At 39.1% G+C, this 21,989-nt stretch overlaps 1 protein-coding gene across 24 annotated transcripts in view; it reads right to left on the bottom strand.

Moving 5' to 3' along the window:
* SGIP1 (SH3GL interacting endocytic adaptor 1) overlaps nucleotides 1-21,989 on the bottom strand; it is a 213,973-nt gene that overhangs the window by 117,736 nt on the left and 74,248 nt on the right. The window lies entirely within an intron of this gene.

Here is a 21,989-nt window from a genome sequence, read left to right as displayed (position 1 = left end):
AGTAATTTCCAGGGTAGGCGGATTCTGGACACTAGGATAGTTCCAAGACAGAGATTATGTAAACCATACGAAACAGCCACATTGGCCTGACACTTCTTTGTATCCCATATTCCCAGTTCATCTTTTTCTACTTCCTCAATTCAGTGGCTATACTGGATTCTCTGAACATCCCCAATATCTGTTCTCCTGTATCTCTTTTCTCTTTATGTGGTCCTTGCCACTGGCTGAAATGCTTTTCCTGTTTTGTTGATATTTACAACTTCCATATGTGCCTTCACAGCCCAGTCAAATGCCCCCTCCTCTGTGAGGGCCTCTCAATCTTAGTGCTGTCAGAACTGACTATCCTGTGCTCCCCCAAATGTTGCTGTTATATGTATTACAATATATCAAAGCATTCCACTTATTAGTTCCTACGTCAGTTTCCCTCATAGACTGTAAGCCTTTCTAGGACAGAGGCCAAGGATACCCTTGGTATGTCCTCTACGCCAAGTAGAGGAACCAGATAATATTTGTTGATTTAAGATGTTTTCCAGGAAGCATCATTCAGGTGGTATTGGGGTAAGAAGTCTCCTTTTCTTCCATCCTGGACAAACCAAGCCTACTCTTGTATCTTCTATTCTTCTCCTGTCAAGGCTCTGTCAGGGATTCCTATCTCCCACGTGTCCTGTAATTACATATGTGGCTTGTGTGTTTCTCATGTTAGTCAGTATTATTCAAATATACCAATGCCTATATAGTCAAAACCTTAGACTTGTTACTGGTAGTTTGGAACTTCATCCTGACAAATTAGAGCTGGAAAAGTCACTGACGTTCAGGATTTGTTTGGCACTACCAGGTGGATCAAGGGGAAAAACACTGACAAAATCAGAGATTTGATGACATCTTTTTTTAAAACATGTGAGTCAGCCCAGACCACTCAGATGATCTGAGTCATTCATTATCTGGCTCTTAGGATACTACTCAAATATAATCTCCAAAATGCCTCGGTTTGTCTAATTTTGTATTTGAATAGTCATTCCATTTAAGATGTTTAGGTCTTTAAAATGTCAATGTTTGTTTAAAAAAAAATCTCCTCCCACATTAAGCTATTCTCCATTACCCTCCACGTGAAGAGTTTATAGAAAACTTATTGACATTTAAAACTACCCACCCATAATATTTAGGAACACCTTCTCTCTGTTCATTTTTAATTTTGATTGTGAAAAACTTCTTTCTTCTCACCTGTAATTGCCTTATCTCCTTATAGGGACAAAATATTGTAGTTAAAATCATTTTCCTCCTATAATTGTTCTTGGGCTTCAAGTCTCTTACTTGGCTTCTCCATGCTTCTAATTCAGCTTTGGAGTCACAATGAATGCTATATTCACCAGTCACTACTGGTTTTTATAGAATTATAAACCAAATGCTATTATTATCTTATGTTTTCAAATTACTCTATTTTCTGCAACTTGACCATGAGACAAGAGATAGCATGCCCTACCAAACAGATGAGAAAATACAGACAAATTCCAGTAATTCTTGTATTAAATTAGTAACAGAGCAGGCAATAGTAATTTTCCATAGACTCTGTCCTGTTTTTGACCACCAAACTTGGATAATAGCCAACATGAACTAGGTCATGAACGTCACGAGTTGTCCATTTTCCAGTGAAAAGTGCCCTGGATCAGGCTTCAGGAGACAGAGTCCATTCCCAGCATCATTTCTAATTGTGTAGATGAGTATGAGTTACATTCTTTTTGTATTTCCATCTCTCAGTGTACAACAAATCAGCCAGTAATAAGGAATGAAAGAATTTGCATATGTTCACAAAATGCAATGCCATTCTGTAGTTTTAGTTTCACTGAAAGTCATATTTCCCATATGTAAAATACATTCCCATATATGGAACATAAATAGGAATACACTAGAGATGTGACATTCCAGAAAAACAAAACTAATCGAATTATTGCATAAGAAAAAACACTGAAGACTTTTCCCCCTTGAAAGGTGGAAAGATATGAGAAGTTTATAAGAGTATGAAGAAAACTCTGAAAGACTAAAACAAAGTTATGAAATATAAAAGTTATTCGTATCTTAACAGCTTTTTGAGAAGACCCAGGAAGAAACAGTCATACCAACCATGTTAAAAGTGAATGGAGAGGTGTGGTCAAGTCTTTTGAGAGTTTATTTAAAAATATTCAAAGAAATTCTTCAGAAGAGAGCAAGGACAGTCAAAAATCTTACAGGAGTAACAAGTTTAAGACACTGTGTCTGGTAAAATGATAAGCTTAAAAAACAGTATATCCAATGATTTTTCACTTCTGACTCCAATATAGTGTAATTGTTTTTAGGCTGGGTCATGAATTTTTGTCAACTATTTCTTTACCAAAAATAGGAGGGAAAAAAAATCAAGTGTCTTTGAGAAATGAAGTAAATAACTTTTCCCTTGCCAATATCAAAACAAAGAGATCTAAAGAGAAAGAATTTTAAGGTCCTGATGATCTGGGGCTAGAACAGTTTTCTTCCAAGCTATGGAATTGAGAACATCCTCCTGTGTGCATGCAGAACTGGGTCGGAAGTCTGGCCTGTGCCTCTTAGCGTCCCTTCACCTAATTTAGATTCTTTTAGCTTCCATCGGTATTATGGGAGAAGCTAGCAAAGTCTGGGAACAACAACAACAACAAAATTAAAAACAGACTGAGCTTTAATAGGGTAGGAGAGCTTATTTCAAAATAGGTAGTCCTGGATATGATATTACAAGATAGTGAAATAAAGAAACATGCAGAAACTGACAATAGTGACAGCACAAATATATATAGTAATATTTGTAGCTATCATTACTGAGGTCCTACCTATGGGCCAGGTACCAGCTGCTTTGCATATGTTGACTCATTTAATTTTCTTACAAACCTTGTGAAAAAGTAGGAGATGTTTTCTTTGCAAATGATGAGCCTGAGGGTTCACCTGAGTTAGGTTTTATTTATCATCATCTCTAGGGAGGAAATTGGAGGCTCCTTCTCCCTCCATGGATCCCCAAAGTACCTCTGGACTCTGTCCTAGGTTCCTTTACACTCTCTCCCTGGGGCAATTTCATTCACTCACATGGTTTTATTTTCCATCTGTATGCAGATGAACCCTAAATCCATAGGTCAGATCCAGTACTATCTCATGAGCTTCTGGATATACAGCACTTCTTCTCATGCTCAAACTTCTACAGAGACATCAGGTTTCTTTGAAAGCCTTTAGGTGCCTATATATATACATATATATATATATGTATATATATATATACACATATATGTAATCAAACCTCTAAAGGTATGTCCAATTGATTAGTTTACAATTATTTTCTGAATAAAATCTCCCTTAAAATGAAATAGTTCTCCATGAACTAATGAATGGATAAACAAAATGTTATGTACCCATACAATGGCATATTATGCAGTCATTAAAAGGAATGTGATACTGACACATGCTACAACATGCATGAACCTTGAAAACATTATGCTAAGTGAAAGAAGCCAGATACAAAGAACCACCTATTGCATGAGTCCATTTATGTGAAATATCTGGAGTAGGCAAATTCACTGATACAGAAAGCAGAGTAGAGGTTGCCAGGGGTGGAGTAGAGGGGAAATGAGGAGTGACTGCCTAATTGGTACAGAGTTTCCTTTTGGGATGATATAAAAGTTCTGGAACTGGATAGTGGTGATGGTTGCCCAACACTGAGAATGTACTGAATACACTTAAACATAGCCAAAATGGTAAATTTTGTCGTTTGTATTTTATCACAATAAAAAAGAAACAGAATAGCTCAAGCCAGATTATTCTGTGACCAGAGGGAATAAAGATAGGAGGGAGTGAAAAAGAAAAGAAAGAGACAAGGAAAATTGGCTTAAAAGTTTGGAATCTTTTTTTTTCCTTTTTATTTATTCTTTTGTAAAGTTGTCAAATATTTAGTTAAGAAACTGGGAGCTATATAGTCACAAATCTGTGTTCATGATGACCTTCACCATCGCGAAAGTGATATGTCCGCAAGAATTTACAACTACAACAACCCTCCAGCTTTTCTCTCTCACATAATAGCTGTTTACAAAAAGCTTGTCATAAACACATTTTTATGTAATGTTCCTTTCAGCTTTTCTCATCAGATTACAATGTTATGTTAATCCCTACTAGACGGTAAACTCTGTGAAGTCAGCCACTCTACTATGTAGATGCCTGTCTTTATTTTCACTGCCCCATAGTGTTTCACGAATAGAACATTCCTTAAAGTGAGTTACTCAATTGTGTTAAAACAGAGGCATTATTTCTCACCTTCTTTTCAGACTGCAAGTCAGGCCATTGGAAGCTTATGAAATCAATTTGTTAGGGTGAAACTTCCATTTGAAAATAAAGTAGAAGAGAAAAACTAAGTGTGCATTGCCTGTAGAAAGGATGAAGACTGCATCATGAAATTCTTGGCCTCAGCTGTGTGGGTGGTGAGTGTCTGCAAACTGGGTGACCATGTAAAATATCTTTCTTATGATAACTCCAAAAAGTTTGAAAGTCTTTTAAAAAAATAAACCTTTCTTTTAAAAGTCTTTTAAATTTAAAACACAAATTACTGTGTTCACTATGTTTTTCTCTGAAATGTCTCCTAACTAATTAAAAAATAAAGATACCTTCCTGACTTTGAGTATACAACTCCACAGGTGAGGAAGAAATAATACAGCAAAAATTTACCTTTATCAATTTCCTTCTCTCCCAAGTGTAACTGTTCTATAGAGGTTCACTAAGCAAACACTAAATTCTAAATTTGAGCCTTTAAATGTTACAATGAAAACAGAATTTGTCAGAGGGATCCTCCAAAACAGAAAATTTAGCCTCTATACTATATACTAAGTTTATCTCCAAGATAACTTAAAGGGACTGGGATGGGAAGAGATGTGGCACTATATTTTATTACCTTCCTCACTCATGTCACAGTCTTACACACTGCTTTCACTAACAGCTCTTTATTATGGTGTTAAACCCCCCATATAAGCATTTTGCATTTAAAATTGATGAAAAGGTGTCACTTTTGCAGATCATGTTCCTGGGGTGTACTTGATCCTTCTTCCCACTCCTCTACAAACAGTGCTTTTGAGCAGAGCTTGGACCAGTCATGGCCTGGGCACAGAGCTGGCTCTCAGAGTGACCTAGAGCTTTGGAAGAAAGAGGAGAGGGTGGCAGTGACAGCTGTTTAGGGTCAGTATGCAAGACACAGTTCACAGAGGAATGCAAACAATCTTTTCGTGTATCTCCTCCAGAAGCATGAAGATGCCCCTCCCAGATACAGAGCAGGAGGCGTGGTGGAAGGGAGCAGAAGGACTGCTTTCTTTGGACTCCAAAGATCTGGAATCAAATCTTTTTTTTTTTTTTTTTTTGCGGTACGCGTACCTCTCACTGTTGTGGCCTCTCCCGCTGCGGAGCACAGGCTCCGGACGCGCAGGCTCAGCGGCCATGGCTCATGGGCCCAGCTGCTCTGTGGCATGTGGGATCTTCCCGGACCGGGGCACAAACCCGTGTCCCCTGAATCGGCAGGCAGACTCTCAACGAGTGCGCCACCAGGGAAGCCCTGGAATCAAATCTTAATTGGACCTCTTACTGGCTGTCATTTGCAGCAAAACGTATAGAGAATCTGAGAGGCACTGCGTTACTTTCAATGTAAGATTCATATCCTCCCAGGACATGAGGTTTGGAGGAATAGCCTCAGTTTTTCTCTCTATAATCCCTAGGAATGAGGGGAAGGCAGCGCTGGTTCACTGAATCCCTCATACGTGTCACGCACTATGCTAAGCATTTTCACAAACTAACACTTTCAACAAGCCCAGACGGTATCACTAACCCCTACTTTATGGATTAAGAAATAAACTCAAAGTGATTAAGTTCCTTTTCCAAGATCACCAAACAAACAAGTTAGATAAGACCAAGATTTTGAGCCAGGTCTGTATGCCTCCAAGCCAAGCGACTTATCGGGTAGTCCCGATGCTTCTCTCGGTACCCAGGGCCATGCCTAGTACACGGTGGACACACTTTCCATGTTTGTCTTAACACCTTTTTAAAAAGCCACTGAATGTTTGTATAATAATTAAAAGAAAAACCAAGTGACTTTTCTGGATGTTTGCAATCTACATTCCATTGATGTTTAGTGTTTGAATATTTATTTGTATGTATGGAGGTATCAGGGAAAGAGAAGGAGCCCTAAGCTGCATGGGGTGGACCTATCTGACAGCATGTGCATTGGGGGAGGGGTGTGGGGTGACCTCACCACATTTTTAGGTGAAGAATGTATACAGTGGCACATTGAAAAGCTAAATTTAGCCCAAAACACACATCATGAATAAAAACCAATAGATGTAATTTGTTAAGTACTTAAGATGTTTCAGGAAATTCATCAGGAACTTCCTTATCTTAGCACAACACAACCTTATAAAGCGGGAGCTATTATTATTGTATTGATTACATACCATGGGGCATGAGGTGTGACTGGTGTCAGGTCACACAGGTGGCAATTGACGGACCACATTTCTTTTTTTTATATTCATGGTTATAGTTTATTACAGAAAGGCTTATTACAAATTAAAATCAGCAAAGGAAAAAGGATGCTTAGAGCAGATTTCAGGAAAAAAACAAGTGCAAGCTTCCAGTTGTTCTCTCCTACTTTTGCATGGGTAGTGCTTAATTCTCCCCGTAGCAATGTATGACAACACATGTGAAGTGTTGCCGACCAGGAAAGCTCACGTAAGTTCAGAGTTTTTACTGGGGGTCAGCTCACATAGGCATGGAACACCTGCATGACTGACCTGAGGTTTTCAGTCTACAGTCCCCTAGATGTCAACTGATAAACCCAAAGCTTCAGGCATGCAAAGACAAATGCTCACCGCAAATCACACTGTTAGACTAAACTATCTGGTATGGCTGAAGGTTTCAGATATACAATGCCACTCTTATCAGGCACTTATCCAAGGGCTCCCTCGGAGTTTAGTTCCCAGCAGTTGGGACAGACCACATTTCAAAGTCCCCTCTGCCTAACTCCAGAGTCTATGCGCTTCAAGTCTTTGGAATATCTTTCTGTTGGTTGACAATTCGTCTTGCCTTCTTATCAAAAAACCCAAAAACCAAAAAAACCAAAACCTTGATTTTTTTTTTAATTGAGAAACATTTTTAGGGAAATTAGGCAGTATATTTGTTAAACACAAAGACTGTGTTTTGCATGTTTAAATCTTTTTGTGCTGCCCAGTGAATATAAGGAGACCCAATAAATGTTTGCTAAATGGATTATTTCTGTAATAAATGTAAATTTTCAAGCTTGAGTCTTCGTCAGCTTGGAGGGTTACTCAAAGGTGAATCACATGTAATGGAATTACTTATTTTCTGCAGGAACCCAGGCCAAACATTTGGTCTCAATAATAAAAAACAGGCAAATTTAATTGCCCTGGGCGTAATGCCACATATTGACAGCAACTCTCACTGGCAATGTCTATTAATTATAATGGCCACTGTATTTCTGTCAGGAAAGATTAAAATGCTTTGCGTATTAGCTCTTCCCCTAAGTTTTAAATATAGGTACTATAATCCAATTCAGATTCTTTGTCCTAAGAAGGTCTTACAGAAAAATGTAAGACCAGTTAAGATGAAGGCCACTCTCTCCCAAGATTTTTTATGATATTTATGATTTCCAGTGCCTAGACTATTGCCTAAGATATGGGGACGCTTAATAGAGGTGAGTACCAGGGAATATGAAAAGTCAAGTTCAGTGTCGAGCAGTACCTGGCACAGGGTAGTCAGTTAACAAAGTTTGTTGGTTGCTCTACCCATTTCCAGATTGTTCAAAATTGGTATGCATGTGGTCTGAATGCTTTACTTTCATTTTTATGTGACTCAAAGGAAATCCAGGTGATCTTTGTACTTAGCACAGAGCCTCTTTACAATATGGTACCCCTTTATTCTGAGCTGAGCCTATTGGGGGAAATATGCATCTTAATGACACATTCCATTGGTGCTGGATTGCAAAAGAGGCTGATGTGGATGCCACGTTGAAATTCAGATTTGATATACGGGAGTTCAGGTTAGTGCGCTGAAATGGAGATGACCGTAAGACAATTAAGACTTCAAGGGCTAAAAATAGTAACAACTTTTTTTGTGTGTGTGGTATGCGGGCCTCTCACTGTTTTGGCCTCTCCCCTTGCGGAGCACAGGCTCCGGATGCGCAGGCTCAGCGGCCATGGCTCACGGGCCCAGGCGCTCCGCGGCATGTGGGATCTTCCCGGACCGGGGCACGAACCCGCGTCCCCTGCATCGGCAGGCGGACTCTCAACCACTGCGCCACCAGGGAAGCCCAAATAGTGACACCTTTTAAAGAAATATTTGATCCTTTGGAGACATGGAAGAAATGTTGAAAAGAAAATGGTCATGGAACAGGTTTGCCACAAACGAACTTAGTATTTGCTATGCCAATATCAGTGCAATGAAGGAGTTGAGTGGGAATGGGAAGAATTTTAAGCAGGTGAACAACTTCTATTAAGCTTTAAATACAGTAACAAGATCCATGGGAAACATGCAGTTGTAAAAAAACGTAGGAGCTTTGAGCTCTGAAAAACTTTTGTTCAAATCCCATCTTCACTACCTCCTGGGGTAAGTTACATAACTTCTCCGACTCTCAGTTTTTTCAGCTATCTTAAAAGGTTTTTGTAAAGTTTAAATGGGTGTAAAAGCTTCGTATCATACATAAAATATATTGTGCATCATTTTATGCATATTTTTCTTGCTTTTCTTGCAGTTTTGATAGTTACAAAGCAACTAGAAATCAGCTATTTTAACAGATTACATAAAAGTAACTAAACGCCTGATTTCAGCACTTACAGCATTAGCTCTATTCCTTTAGAAATAAAAATACATCAAAATTTGAAAATAATCAAAGTTTCAAAATCTCAAGCTTCTCCTGGTTACAGCTATAAAAACAAAACCAAGATCAAGAAATGTAATTTACTAACATCTATCATAAAATATAAGTGGGGATTTAAAAACTCACAGTAAGACATACAACAATCTCCTGAAGCAGGAAAATACATCATTGATGAAGCCTTTACTGTGTGCAAATCTACTCCAAACTTTAATCAGCTGGTCATCCCAGCATGATTTGAAAGTAAGCCAGTGTTACTTTTACTTGGGTTAGTGGTATATAGAATTTGTTTTCTGCTCCTACCAGGTAGGGAGAATAACACTTCAAACACTAGTGAAATTAATTTGACGTGTTCCTTGGGAACCTTGTTCTGTAAAATGGTTTTCCTCTTATTCTCTATTTCTCTCCCTCATTCTCTTTCCCCACATTCATTGATTCTCTTCTCTCCCCTCCATCTCCAGTCCCTCCCCAGCCTGACACTGACACGTAAACAGAACTGAAGTTTAACGATCCTGCACAGAAGGATTCTGGTTTTCAGGCATAAACAAATCACCAAATCTCATTTCAGGCATAAACAGAAAAATTCACCAAATCTCATTTTCCAAACACTCCATTTTCAACAAGAATATAAATCCAAAAGAAAGCAAACTGCACAATGACAGAAATGCTTTTCGTATGCTCTTGTCTTTTTATATTTCATCTGGAGAGGAAGGAGCAAGTCCTTTGGTCAAATTTCTAAATTGTTACGACATGTGGCATTTAGCGCTGTGAATTAAATTCTTCAAATGTGAATTTAAAAAAAAAAAGCTGGAACATGTCCTACAAAGAATCATTTTGGTTTAATTCTAACCCACTACATGGAGGCAGAGAGGTGAACAAAGGAAAGGAGATTTACATGGCATGGCTGACTCAATACATCACAGGTTATTAGCCAACCTTATTTACTGGGAATCCATGAAGTCTACTTCTGAAATGGAACGGAAATGGTTTAAAAAGTTAAAAACATATAAACATTAAGTTGTTTTTTTTAAAAAGAAGATCAGTTATCAGAGAAACATACACAAAATAAGGGTTTAAAGGAAATACAGAATTCGCGTCTAAGTCCTTTTGAGAGGTCTCTGGAATGCCTGTGGATTGATTCTGTTTGTAAGATTTATAATCTCATCATCATCATCATCCATCTATCTAGTCACCTGTCCTCTATACATTTGCCTGCCCACCCACTCACCCATCTATCCTTTGGCTATACATTTCAATAGGTAACAAAGTTCAATGTCATGAAATTATGCCTGTTGTATAATATAAATCTACCAAGTTGCAATGAAAATCTACTCTCCTTTAGTCTATTCTCATTGGAGGTAGAAAATATCAAGTCCATCCTCTTGGAAAATTAACCCTTGGTAGGCTTCTTGATTTATTAAGCCATGCCCTCAGCATCTTGGTAGACTAAACAGCCATGTTACTCTTCCCTTGCTTCATTTACCAATGTTATATTCCAATCACTTAAATTCATGTTTGTTACTCTACAAATGATCTCTGATTCTAGGTCTGCATATTTACCTAGGAAGCTCAGATGGCAATTTTCCCCATTACTGGTCAGTATTCTCTTCATCAGTTTCTCAGTGTTGGGCAGGGAGATAACTCTAGTCTTTTATTCAATGCCCAGAGTCATGCAAGCTCCTGTATTTGGGATCACTATCAGAAGATCTCATCTTCTCATTTGATGGTTGATAGAACAGGAACGTATTGGACGTCTATCATGTGCCAGGGCCTCTTCTGGACTAGAGATACAGTGTCTAATATGACTCTTGAATTATGTGAAATCAAAGATAAGTTACTGGGCTTCCCCGGTGGCGCAGTGGTTGGGAGTCCACCTGCTGATGCAGGGGACACGGGTTCGTGCCCCGGTCCGGGAGGATCCCACATGCCGCGGAGCGGCTGGGCCCGTGAGCCATGGCCGCTGAGCCTGCGCGTCCGGAGCCTGTGCTCCGCAACGGGAGAGGCCACAGCAGTGAGAGGCCTGTGTACCGTAAAAAAAAAAAAAAAAAAAAGAAGAGTATCCAATCCAGTGTAAATGGTAAGGTCTCTCTCTTCCCTTGTTTGCATGAAAAGGGGAGGAAAATCCATTTTCCCTAGCAAAACATCTAAGAGCATATTTTCCAATTTCTTCCTTTGGGTAGCATTAACTCTAAAATTCTATAAAATCTTGCTTATTTGCTTTTCAACAATCTATCAAGATAAGGACAAGTGTTTACACGAGGCATGGATAATCTAAACTGGAACTTCCTCCTTAGCCAGTTCCTTTGCCAGAGGTTCCCTCTCCATGGAAAATAGTACCATCGTCCCTCAAGATGCTCCATCCAGAAATCTAAGAAGCTATCTTTGACTCCTTTCCCTCCCTCTCCACAGTCAATCGATCAGAGAGTGCTGTTAGCTTCTTATGTACATCCAGTCTGTTCACACAGGCTCCTTCCATCTCTGTCATCTTCAAGACACGGCCTCTAAGATTGTCGTGGAAGGGAAAGAAAGCATGAGGAAGTTACCTGGGATACTTTACTACCTCAGCCAGGAGGGACAGAGTTATGCTTATATACCACTGACCAGAAGGGTTTGGGCTTATATACCATCTGGTCTCACCTAGATGTAAGAGATGCTGGAAAACAAAGTCCCTGGCTGTGAAGTCACTCCCCAGCAACAGCTCTGCGCTGTGGAAAGCAAGCTTGGCTCTTTGGGAGTCAGCTAGCTGTCTCTTCCAATCCCTATACACAAAAGCCTCACCTCCCATTTCACTTCTCTGCAGCTGAGAGCTCTAGTCCCACATAATTAATTGATTCTGCCACTTGCTACTTGTGTTACTGTCAATAAATTTATGCTTCTCTCGACCTCAGTATTCTCATCCACAAAATGGATCTTATCTCATAGGGTTGCTATGAAAACTAAATGAATCATGCATGTAAATTGTTTAGCAAATCAATGGCTTATCACAATCAATATTTTCTAGAAACTGAGTCTGGATATAAAATTCTTAAAATAATTCTTAAAATTGTTGGAATAAAAAAAAATCTATACTATGGTTTACTGAATTATCTTTTCATCATAAAGGTAATGGTTGAAGAAGACTTTGGAGATTTTTGTTTCCTTTTTTCCCCCCTAAAATCCCAGTTTAAGCAAAACATTCTTGTTCTTTGAAGAAGCTTTTAATAAGCCTCCATTAAAGAATTAAAAAGGGGAAATAACATGGCACAACTGATAGGCAGTTAAATCACAGAATATCAGGGTACAGATTAACTAATAGATAAGAAAAACTGAAGTGCTGGGAGACTAAAGCAACATGCCTCCAGCAACACAGAAAATTATAGAGAAGGCTGGATTCAAACCTTTGTCCCTTTACTTTAGTTCAATATACTTTACCATATTGCTTCATTATGTATGAGTGGGCATAGGTATGTGTGTGTATAAAAAATAGCCTGGCATTCCCTGGTGTTCCAGAGGTTAAGACGTCACACTTCCACTGCAGGTGGCACCAGTTCGATCCCCGGTGGGGGAACTAAGATCCCACATGCTGTGCAGTGCAGCCAAAAAGTTAAAAATATATATATATATATATATATATATTTTATATTTATATAAAAAATATATAAAATAAAATATATATATTTTATATATACATATATATAAAAAAGAGAGAGAAAGTACACAAACTATCTCCCATAGTGCTCTAGAATGCCAAGTAGTTTTAGGTTTGAATAGTTTTTGTTTCTACTTCTATGCTAAATATATCTCATTACTTTCTAAATGTCTAGAACCGTGTCATGAATCCCTATTTGGCTGAATAGCATTCCCCCAACAATCTGGGTCACAATTCCAGTGACACTAATACCATTTTAAGTGGAAATTTGGCATAACGTTTTGACTAAATTTTCTGTTAAGTACTCTAAAAAGACTTTTCATTTCATGAGACTATAACCTCAAAGGCAGAAGGAAGTAAAAGGTGACTTTTATAATGATAAAAACGAAACAAAACAGAAAAAAGTCATTAGAAATGGGGTTTGTAGAAACACCAAGATCCAAATGCTGAGTCTGAATTAAGCTAATTATGTGGTCCTTTCCGCAAATGTATGTTTTTCTTCCTGGAACAGTCATGCTAACAAGAGTAATTCTATGCGAAATTCAAAAGTTTGCTAGCATCCTAGTCAGGCTGCCCCACATACTTCTCCTCTGCAATGCATTTGAAAACCCCAAGTGACTGTAGTTCCTTCTTTTTTACAGCCACCTAAATACATGCCCACACTTGGTTCACCTCCGCCATTTTGTTTAATTAGAGGCCCCTCAGTGATTTCAGCGGAATTCAGTCTGCTCTGAAGTTACCAGAAGACAGATCTCCTTGCTTAGGTTGGCATTTCAGACATGGTCTATCATATTTCTCTAGTTTCATCTCTCACTATTACTTGTAAACACTCCGCTCTGCAACCGAATGAAAATTCTCCTCATTCCCTAAACAAGTGTGCACGTCTGTGGCGTATGTATTAGCTTCTATTTTGAGGACTCTCTCTTTGGACCACCTTTTCTTTAGCAGATAACCACAGGAACCCACCTATGCTCCAGCTGGTTCATAAATACCCCACCACACCTGCAGGAGGGTCTCCTTCAGAACTGATTTTTTTCTCTTGGGTTCTTCCAAAACCTAAGACTCCACAATAGAAATTATCAAATTTTGCCTCATATGTCAGTTTACAGTGCCTTTGCTCTTTTGGATCTTAGGCTGCATGAGGACAGGACTCACTTCTCATTCATCTTGGGCCCCATCAGTGAAGCTAATTCAGTGCCCTGCAATAATGTCAACTAAGTTAACTTTGAATTGAGAAAAGGGTTCTAAGCCAAGCCAAGGCTCAGGTGTCAAAAATGACCTTCTCTATCCCTGCTGGATATAAGCAAACAAATCAGGAGCTTTCAAGTTAAGTCTTCTTCCATCACTGAGAAAAGAAACTCCACTAAATACTTGCTAATCTTCACGTATACAAGCGTACGTATCATAAGTACAGCCAACATCCTAAAAAGCCAGCAGAGTTAATGAAGAAGTGAAACAAAGGTGAAAGAAGGTATACTAGTGTGTGTACACAAATAAGATGTACTAATACTTGTGTATACGGCACAGAAGAGATCCTCAGTTTTTCTCATTGTCTGTTCCCTCCTGTTTTAAGGACAGAGACAACAATCTTACTAATCTTCTTTTCCAGACCAGAAGGGCAGCAGCTAATTAGAAGGGGTCAAAGAGGCAAAGTTAAGCATAGGTAGCAATGGCAGCTGCCAGAGAGGAAATGGCACATCACACTCTTCAGAAAACGAGAGGGCTTTTATCATCAGGCTACCAGCCTGGCTTGTAACAACAGCGCCTGATAGCTTTGTTGAATTATAGCATAGGGCATTCCGTGGTATTCTGAACAATGATAAATATAAAAAGCACTTTTTAGTTGTGGTAAGTAGTTACAAAACTGTTACTTCTCACCATCAAAAATGGGTTAAATGATGTTTGATGATCTTTGCTTAAGAAATATAAGCAATATAAGAATATTGATATATCAGAATATATGTTACATATGTTAAATATATATTTATATATCTATAATATGCAAACATATTAAAATTTCACTTTTGATATCTCTAAAATGTAATATATATTACACATAAAATATATAATATTTTTCTCTCAGAAAATTAATTTCTGTGGGGTAAGACTGTCTAGTCTTAGGGTAGCATTTATTAAACGCCTGCCAGGTACTTTCATGCATTATCTCATTAAAATGCACAACACCACACTGTGCTGTAGGTCTAATCATCTCTGCTTGGCAGACAAGGAACACTTCTTCGAGGAGTTCCACAACTTGCTGACACGGCATGGATTGGAAGTGATGGGCTGCGGTCTCATTTAGGCTTGTCGGAACCCAAGGCCTGTGCTCTTGACCCATATGTACGTGTCTGCTGGGTGACTGGGGAGAGAGAGCAGGGTGCACACAGTGCCCTGACCGTGCACTTGCTGAAGGCACTCGGGAGACCCGGTGATTCTCCTCTCGCTCCCCCAGTTTCCTCTGCCAGCACTCCTGGGAATATCTGCTCTAGATGGTCTGCTACATTCTCTTGCTACCATTATTACAGAAAAAGATGCGTACATTCAGGAAAATGAAAAGCAATAGCAAGAACTAAGTCGGTGGTTGGCATGTAGGGATGAAACACTTCCCTTGCCACCAAGTCCTAATGTTTTGAGTAGGCTTCCCCTCTGAAGAAATTGAAGAGATTGATCAGGCATCTCTGTGATGGGGTGTCCCCTGGTGGGGGAGCATCCCTCTGGGCCTTTCAGGACTCCCCCATGATAGAACAGGTTCAGCTACACAATCAGAAGGCAAGGGAAAAAGAAGGGACTGGTTCTCTCTCTGAATTACCAGCTTTTATTTTAGCGATAGAGACAGTGACTTACTTTCTTCACTTACTCTCAGCCATCAGGTGCCGGCAAAACGTACCCTGCCACTGTGGTGCACCCTCCTTCACTCAGCTCTACTCAGCGGTAGACCGTGCTCGAAACAATCAGTCTGCTGCTTCACTGCTTAAGGGTACTCTCTAGGACTTAGCAGGTTTTATTTATAAGTAATGCATAGTCAAGGATGCTAGGCTACCTGGTCACTGTGTATAATAAAACTACAAGCCTTGGTCCCTCATCCTAAAGGAAATTGTCATTGGAGATAGCCAAACAGTTAGTATTTTGTTTTGAAATATTGGAAATATGAGGAAATATGGGGAAAGTTCATAGTTAAAGGAAGGGTATTATAGACTCAAGCATGTTTCTTAAACAATTAAAACAGACCTTGGAATATCTGTTTGAATTCTGTTGAGGAAAAAATGTGATAAAAACCCCATAATAAGATAGTACAGTTCACAGAAACAATGCATGGCTCCAATCCTGTTTTCATCAGGGAGTATATTTGAGAATTCCGGGAAAAACATATTCATGAAAACGGTCTCTCTAGCTATAAAGAAATTTGGTCTTTTACTATGTAGCAGTGGCTCTTCACTTCTTTTTGGTCGCAGACTCCATTGAGAATCTAATAAAAGATAGGGATCCTCTCCACATAAGATATTGGCATAGACATCTATCTACCAACCTGTGCATATTATTCCTGCATTATAAACTGGCTAAATGTATCACGGACCTCAGGTTAAGCCCCTTCCTCTGTAGGAACTCATTTTCTTTTTGCATTAATGTGTAACAATAGCATATAATAAATGATCGTGGCCAAGACAACCCAGCAATGCCAAGCATTATGGTGAATCTTTGTCAGAAATTAAATGTTACTTAACACTTCAGAAGGCATCAGGGACTGAGTCAGGCTTAGAATTCAGTGTCTGTCCCTGGACCCATGATGATGGATGCTCTAAATTACAGTCCCTCAGCTGAGTCCTTCGTCATGTCTCACTCATGGAGCCTCCCTATTTTTCTTCTGGCTGGTCTAGTCATCCATCTGTTTCTATTACAAACAGCCACAGTGCTTTGGCTGGACCTGCAGCTTTCAAAACTGAGTAGAAGGAGGAAAGAAAACCCCAGAAGCTAAAGAGCTTGGTTATTAGCAATGATAAGGGAAGAAAAAAATAAACATAGTTCCTACTGTGTGTTAATTACAATGCTAGGCTCTCTCACTTATTTTATCTCATTTAATCTGTAAATCATTCCTGCTGGGTAGGTATTATCAATCCACTTTTTACGTGCAGGTAAAAATCTAAGAGATTATGTGACTTGTGTAAGACACCATGGTTAATAAATTGCACTAATATTTAAATATATTTGTGTCTGACTCCAAGTCTAGTATTTTTCTACTATATAATGCTTTTAAAAGTACTTATTAAAAACATCTGAGATCTAACTCCATGCTTCCAGTATCTTGAAATTATCTATGTCTGAGAGACCTCAAAGCTTCCTCAGATGAAAAGTTATGCATGGAGGAAAAGGTGACGTACACCTCCTAGAACATTCAGGTGAATTCCAACACTAAGGTCACATGGTTTTCACTGAGACAAAGCAGTCGAAACCTTACCTGGAGGACTGGGTTTCCATCCAGGAGCATTCAGACTCATAATGCTTTTTCTCCCAAGATGTGGCTAATTGAACCACAGAGACAATCAGAGGTATCAGGCAGTCATGATGAAACTTCGTATCCTCTTTCCATTCACCCTCAGACACCAAATTAGCCTTCACCTGTATTTCCTTCTAGATTAAGAGTCAAAGCTTTTATGGACTGTCATGACAAGAATATCAGCTTGTTTTGGGCTATAAAGGGGTCATGAGTCATTGTTTTGCCCTATTTGTTAAGAACTCTGGGACACACCGGATAACACAGTAGTTTTGTAATATCTAGACTGATTGCCTCCCCCCACATCCCATTAAGAGACAGTCTGGTATAATGACTGTGTCCCTACTCTCCTTAAATTCATTTCAAGTGTCTAGGTTGAAAACAAAGCCACATTACAATTCTTTAGAGAGATGTCTTACAGAGGTGTCCCATCTCTTCACCTTCTTTGACAGCTTCCCATTTCTACGTCTCCTTTCATTTCTCTACCTCTTGGGCAAGGTAACTGAGATGAGGTAAGCAGACAGTCTGGGGGGTCAATGTTTCCAGAAAGTCCTGCTCATGGAGTTCTACCTGGGGAACTACTGCCATAGAGTAACTGAATAGTCAGATAAGAAAGCCTTCAGATGATGTCTTCCAAAGCTATGCTTAGAATGGACCCTGGCTTCTCCCTTGGTATCAACCTCCTGTAACTCACCTGAAAACATCTGGCAAATGCTTATTGAGCACCTACTATATTCTGGACATCATTCTAGATATTGTTCTATGGAGATAAATAAGATAGAGCTTCTGCCTTTGTGGAGTACTGCTGAGTTAGAAAAAGCGATTCACAAGTATAAAATTTCAATAGAGCATATTTGGGTATGCTTATGTGCAGTAGTTAGAGTCTATGAGAGCAAATAAGAAAGGCACCCACCCCAACCTGGGGACTTAGAGAAGAGCTCCATCTGACATGCATAACATGAGTATCAAAAGATGAGTAAGAGTTAGTCTGGTGGAAACAAAAAAGTGGGATGAGCAAAAAATGGGGTCTGGACTGAGGAAACCACATAAACATAGGCACAGAAGGATGAAACAGATGACATGCATGGACAAGTAACAACAATTTGCTATCTGTTACTAAAACTAAGTAAAAAGGAGACAGTGACAGGAGATGGGGCTGGAAAGGCAGGTAGGGATCTGGTCATAGAGAGTCCTCTATGCCATACTAGGTAACTTGGACTTCATTCTGTAGGTTATTATGAAGCAAATGCAGGCTTTTAGCAATGCAGTTACATGCTTAGACTTGTATGTGGTGGAGAAGATGGATTAAGAAGGCAAGACCAGAAGTAGGGCGACCAGTTTAAAGATCTTTGCAACAATCTAGTCAGGAGATGTGATAGGGACCTGGGATTGAGCAGTGGTACAGGAATGAAGACCACAAAAGTGGATTAAAGAATTTATTTAGGAGATAAAATAGGAAAAACTTAGTGAATGACTGGATATTGGATTGAGGGGTGGGAAGAGCCCAAGATGACTCTAGTTAGAAATAAGGGGCTAAAGGTTGACTAGGGAAAACTCAAATGTCTCAAGAGTATACAAACAATCAGCTAACCCGTGGCTAATCCAATGCAATAATTTATACCTAGTTACATAGCAGCGATTGTTTATGAATTAGATATTCATCACATCATTTTGATCCTCCCAACTGTCCCATGAGAAAAACACTACTTTGTTACAGATGAGGAAATGGGTTCAGGGAAAGTTAAATGGACTTGGTCAAGATCATATAACAAAGCAGTGGTTGAGAGAGCCTCAGACTTTCTAGATTTATACCAGTAACCTAGAAAATGATTTTCTTTTTAAGTTAAACTGTATAAAATTGTCCATATTTTACCATTTTGGCAATTTCATATGGTTCGACCCAACACTCTGGTACATTCTTCAGTGGAAGAATCTTGTGGTCTGAAACCTCCATGACAGAAATGCAGGCTTTTTCTTCAGTCATCCCACCAGAATCTTTCTGTTTCTGTACTTTAGTTGTTTTCCTCCACAGACTATTCTGCTACATTATGAGATGAAATTCAGAACCCTGGGAATAAGTCCAAGGAGTAAGCTTTGGAGTCCTAGTACCTTCTCTGATCTGGAGAAGAATGGCTTTTTCCCCTTGCACTTGCCCTTCTCAGAAATCTCACCATATTTAGATCACCATCGAGTTTTCCGGGGACAGACTCTAGGTAACTCACGGGGTTCCCATGAAGGCCAAATAAGAGAATACATGTGAAGGGGATTCATAAACTATAAAGTGCTGTTTAACTCATAGTACTGTGTTGTTATTCTCTTGTCATAATGAAGTAAAAGGGAGGAAGACAAACATTTTAGTCAATATCCTTCAGACTCCTTTCTGATTCTGAGTATACGCACCTCAGCACATTCCAACATTCATCTGAGGTTCAAGCAGCTAGGCGATGATTATATCTAGCTACAGAAAATTAAAAAAGAAATACTCCATAGATACTTTTTTTATTAAGATACTGGAGGAGAGTTGGAAAGTGATTGTTTTTTCTATTTTATTTTTCTTTCCTTTCTAGACCTTACCTAAAATATTTTGCCTGAAGAGATTGGGTTTTCCTACCTTAAAAATTTATATCATCTTTTAGTAAAGGGTTTCTCAATGTGTTTCACAGCTCCAGTACCATGAGGTCTGTGTGACTGGTTCTTCTTATTCTTTTTCATGCATAGCTTTATACTTCAAATGCTCTATCAGAAGCCATACAAGTGAATATTCTAATTCCACTGCTTTCCTTTCGGTTTTTAAAATCTCCTTACTATGTCTTAAACCACTGAGAAAACATTAATTGCTCATCTTTAAAATGGAAATTGAACTCCTGTAGGCCACTAAGCAGAGACAGTCTCCGAATTCACTCACCCAGAGACTGTGGGGTTTGATATGTAAATCCTGCACAGGATGTGAGTTTATATATCATTCCTATTATTTATCCTATATTAGTAAATAAAAATCTTTACTTGAGAAGTACCATGAAAGAACTAAAAGTTTTTCCACAGTTAGACTGAAAAACCTTTAATACCCTCTCCTTAAAGGCTGAACACTCTATTCTCACCTCGTTTTCTAAGACAAACTGTTGTCAAATAGCATGAGCTTAAAATTTATCATGTATTTTAGGACTGATTCATTTAGGCTCCACCTACAATAAGGTGAATTTTCTCATATGTTTCTTCTGATATACATGTTTGTAAAAAGGGAGAAAACAAGTACACACACAAACAAATCCCACTGTTTTCCACAGACAATAACTATAGCTCATCATGTTATTTTATTTCAGAGAGGTCAGTTTTAATTTAGGACTTAATTTAATTATGTAACACTTTAAAACATTTATGTGAAACTTTTTTTTAAGATTTTTTTTTGATGGGGATCATTTTTAAAATCTTTATTGAATTTGTTGCAATATTGCTTTTGTTTTATGTTTTGGGTTTTTTGGCTGCAAGGCATGTGGGATCTTAGCTCCCTGACCAGGGATCAAACCTGCACCCCTGCATTGGAAGGCAAAGTCTTAACCATTGGACCGCCAGGGGAGTTCCTATGTGAAACTTTTTTTTAAGTTCTAGGAAATTTCCGATGTTACTATAAGCAAAATATTCAAACGCATTACAAGAAAATAATCTTTTTTTTTCACATCGTTATAATTAATCATTTTTAAGGTGAGCAAGGAGAGAACATGCAAATTAGGAGATAATCTGATGCTGCTTTCTGTTCTACACTTTGGCCATTTGGGTTTATTAGTTATGCTCAGTCTAAACACTGCAGTTGACTCTGGAATTTCAAAATTCAGAAAATCATTGATAATTTGCCCAGATTGGCAGGGAAAGCTGGGAGACCTCTATATTGGTGTCTTGCACCTAGAGGGCTTTTGGCTGTTTGGGGGGTTTCTTACACACACTATTTCATTTGTCCCCCATCACAACCATGACAAGGAGGCAGATCACAGACTCCTCTGGAGCAAGAACCTGGGGTTCATAAAGCCCAATTCAGAGAGTTCCAGTCATGTTCACACATGTGGGTCATGCAGGGAGATTTTAAAATGTTTACTTTACCAGATCTGGCTTCAGCGCTCAGGAATCTGGGGTTGAAGCCCACAGGAATTTATACATTAAAATATTTCCCAGGTGATTCTGCTGCAGTGAGTCCAAGGCTCAGTGTCTGGGAGGCTCAGGTCACAGGAGCAAAATCTAGGAACTCTCAAATCCTAAGGCAAGTTTCTGCACCCCACCAGTGACCCAGCTTTGACTTTAAGTCCCTCTAGTAGAAAATCCCTGTGGTATGAGATGCAGAGATTCCAGTTTCTCCAGACCACTGCTTCTCAGCTCAGCCAAGTCTCCTCTATGTTCACCCGACACCAGGAGCTCCTTGGTCTGTACATAAAAGAATTAAACAGGGGCTTCCCTGGTGGCACAGTGGTTGGGAGTCCGCCTGCCGATGCAGGTGACACGGGTTCGTGCCCCGGTCCAGGAAGATCCCACATGCCGCGGAGCGGCTGGGCCCGTGAGCATGGCCGCTGAGCCTGCGCGTGTGGACCCTGTGCTCCGCAACGAGAGAGGCCACAGCAGTGAGAGGCCCGCGTACCGCAAAAAAAAAAAAAAAAAAAAATTACACAGATACGCTTGGGACATGGCATCAGGAAGGTGAGATTTATAGAGGAAGGTGAGATTTACATATAATTAAAAATATTGTTTTACTAATATGACTATTATAAGGAAAGGCTCTATACATCAGAATGGAAGTTGAACTAGATCAGTATTTTTCAAACATCAAGCAATCATTCATTAGCGGGTCAGGAAATCAATTTACCAGGTTTTGACAAGCATTTAAAAAATGAAATAGAGTAGAAAATAGAGTAACTCTCACACAGAAAAAAATAGGGTTTTTTGTTTGCAAAATACTATACTTTTAATCTGTGTACATACATCCG

This window comes from Pseudorca crassidens, chromosome 2, assembly GCF_039906515.1.
Source record: "Pseudorca crassidens isolate mPseCra1 chromosome 2, mPseCra1.hap1, whole genome shotgun sequence".
NCBI classification, from domain to species: Eukaryota; Metazoa; Chordata; class Mammalia; order Artiodactyla; family Delphinidae; genus Pseudorca; species Pseudorca crassidens.
The sequence above is the reverse complement of the archived record's forward strand: the minus strand, read 5'-3'. Positions and strand labels throughout refer to the sequence as shown.